We start from the raw sequence: 3606 nt of genomic DNA, 5'->3' as shown, positions 1-3606 counted from the left end.
TAAACGCTGGACGATTGAACAGTGGAAAAACGTTCTGTGGAGTGACGACTCTCGGTACACAATGTGGTGATCTGATGGCTGGGTGCGGGTATGGCGAATGCCCGGTGAACGTCATCTGCCAGCGTGTGCAGTGCCAACAGTAAAATTCGGAGGCGGTGCTGTTGTTGTGTGGTAGTGTTTTTCATAGAGGGGGCTTGCACCCCTTGTTGTTCTGCGTGGTACTATCACAGCACAGGCCTACATTGATGTTTTAAGCACCTTCTTGATTCCCACTCTTAAAGAGCAATTCGGGGATGGCGATTACATCTTTCATCATGATCGAGCACCTCTTCTTAATGCACGGCGTGTGACGGAGTGGTTACACGACAATAAAATCCCTATAATGGAGTGGCCTGCACAGAGTCCTTACCTGAATCCTGTAGAACACCTTATGGGTGTTTTGCAGCGTAGACTTTGTGCCAGGCCTTACCGACCGACGTCGATATCTCTCCTCAGTGCAGTACTCCGTGAAGAGTGGGCTGTCATTCCGCAAGGCACCTTCCAGCACCTGATTGAACGTATGCCTGGGAGAGTGGAAGCTGTTATCAAGGCTAGGGGAGTGCCAACACCATTACAGATGGAGCGCGCCAAGAACTTGTAAGTTACATTCAGCAAAGTGTACGGATACGTTTGCTCACATAGTGTACTATGCTTCAATATGGAGTTCCATAGTCATTTCCCATTTCTCATGACACTGTTGTAAAATTTATTGTTTTACTGCGTGTCTTAAGCACTGTGTTATGTGATTACCGTTGCGCAGTATTATCCCCCCGTAAATGTGATCTAGGTATCCTTTCATAACACTTTGTGTGATGAACATTTTCTGTTTTATTAGTAGACTGTATTTAGTTGTATGTTTTAAGAACTAGATTTATCGTTTGATTAACGCTAGATCGTAATACCATTTTAAAACAGTTGGCAGATCGTGCCTTAGTGCGTGTATAGTTTCTCATGCTAGTACTAGGGCTTCTGACGTATTCAATTTTAAGCTGTTGTAACCTCATTTTTTCCTGGTGCTGTTCGCCAAGAAGCACTGATAACACGCTGTAGATGACTTTGTAGATTTTACTCAAGATTGACAGCTGTGGCTATTTGGAGATGCACTTATTGTATTAAGTGTCAGTACTTAGGATGAATGTACTGCTCTCTTTATGTGAAACTGTTTATTGTAAAGAAAGTTTGTAACAACTGCAGTAAATTGTTTATAGGCGATGGTTTGATAATGGACGCGACGTCCGACACTACTCGCCGCAAATAAAGAATTTTTTATCACAACGCTAACTCAGCATCTAGGTATACACTTATTCAAAACACGCTTTGACATGGTATGTCAATATGGAACGAAAATACGAAACCGGACATCCCGGCACCCACTGTAAACTTGAAACTTCATGACGGGTTATACGTCTATGCAGTGAAGTCATTCTAACGACCACATTCTCGTTTGAGACCAGAAGGTGAGCTAACAAGCTTCTGCTTGTTCGCCTAGTTGAAGGCTTGCGCAAAATACAATCCTGCGTACTCCTCAGACTCATGGCAATCTACGGAATTCCGTCAGCGAGAACACATATTGCGTCCTCTTTTTTTCCATCAGTCCTCTGACTGATTTGATGCGGCCCGCAACGAATTCCTCTCCGGTGCCATCATTTTCATTTAAGAGTAACTATTTCAACATACAGTTATTTGCTGGATTTATTCCACTCTCTGTCTACCTCTACAGTTTTTGTCCTCTACAACATCCAATGCTACCACGAAAGTTGTTACCTGACGTCTTCATTTGCTCTGCGACTCTGCACACAACTTCCTCATTCCTTACCTTATCAGTCCATCTAATTTTCAACATTCATCTGTCCCCATCGCATCTCAAATGCTTCAATTCTCTTCTGTTCCGGTTTTACCACAGTCCATGTTTCACCACCAAACAATGCTGTGCTCATAGTGTACATTTTCAGAAATTTCTTCCTCAAATTAAGGCCAATGTTTGATACTAGTATACTTCTCTTGGCCAGCGATGCCCTTTTAGCCAGTGGTAGTCTGCTTTTGATGTCCTCCTTGCTCCGTCCCTCACCTACGAAGCAGAATTCCTTGATTTCATCTACTTCGTGACCTGTCATCCTGATGTTAAGTTTCTCGCTGTTCTCATTTCTGCTACTTCTCATTCCTTTCGTCTGTCTTTGATTTACTCTCAGTCCATATTCTGTACTCATCAGACTGTTCATTGCATTCAGCAGATCACAGTGAGTCGTATCATTGATATCCTTTCACCTTGAATTTCAATCCCACTCCTGAACCTTTCTTTTACTTCCATCATTGCTTCTTCGACTTACACATTGAACAGTAAGGTCGAAAGACTACATTCCTGTCTTACACCCTTTTTAAGTCGAGCACTTCGTTCTTGGTCGTCCACTCTTATTAGTCCCTCTTGTACATATTCTATATTAGCCGTCTCTCCCTATAGTTTACCCCTATTTTTCTCAGAATTTCGAACATCTCGCACCATTTTACACTGTCGAACGCTTTTTTCAGGTCGAAAAATCCTATGAACGTGTCTTGATTTTTCTTTGGACTTGCTTCCATTATCGACCCCATCATAATAGCCTCTTTGGTGCGTTACCATTCCTAAAACCAAACTGATCGTCACCTAACACGTCGTCAATTTTTTCCCATTCTTATTTATACTATTCTCGTCAGCAACTTGGATGCATGAGTTCTTAAGCTGACTGTGCTATAATTCTCGCACTTGTCAGCTCCTGCAGTCTTTGGAATTGTCTGGATGATATTTTTCCTAAACTCATATGGTGTGTAGGTAGATTCATACATTCTACAGACCAACGTGAATAGTCGTTTTGTTTCCACTTACCCCCCCCCCCCCCCTGATTTTAGAAATTCTGATGGAATGTTATGTATCCCTTCTGCCTTATTTGATCTTAATTCCTCGACAGGCCATTAGATTCTCAAATGGTTCAAATGGCTCTGAGCACTATAGGACTCAACTGCTGAGGTCAGTAGTCCCCTAGAACTTAGAACTAGTTAAACCTAACTAACCTAAGGACATCACAAACATCCATGCCCGAGGCAGGATTCGAACCTGCGACCGTAGCGGTCTTGCGGTTCCAGACTGCAGCGCCTTTAACCGCACGGCCACTTCGGCCGGCTCATTAGATTCTGATTCTAATACTGCGTCCCCTACCTCTTCTAAACTGACGCATTTTTCTTCTTTTATCACATAAGACAAGTCTTTCCCTCGTAGAGGCGTTCAGTGTACTCTTTCCACTTATCCGCTGATTCCTCTGCATTTACCGGTTGAATTCCCGTTACACTTTTAGTGTTATCACCTTTTTTTTAATTTTACAGAACGTTGTTTTGATTTTCCTGCATTGTGAGTCAGTCCTTGTGACAATCACATCCTTTTAGATATCTTCACATTTTCGTGAAGTCGTTTCATCTTAGCTGCTCTGCACTTTTTGTTTATTTCAATCATCAGCGACTTGTATTTCTGTATTCCTGAATTTCCCTGAACATTTTTGTACTTCCTTCTTTCATCGATCAACTGATGTTTTTCTTATC

Source organism: Schistocerca piceifrons, chromosome 1 (assembly GCF_021461385.2).
Source record: "Schistocerca piceifrons isolate TAMUIC-IGC-003096 chromosome 1, iqSchPice1.1, whole genome shotgun sequence".
Classification (NCBI taxonomy): domain Eukaryota; kingdom Metazoa; phylum Arthropoda; class Insecta; order Orthoptera; family Acrididae; genus Schistocerca; species Schistocerca piceifrons.
The sequence above is the reverse complement of the archived record's forward strand: the minus strand, read 5'-3'. Positions refer to the sequence as shown.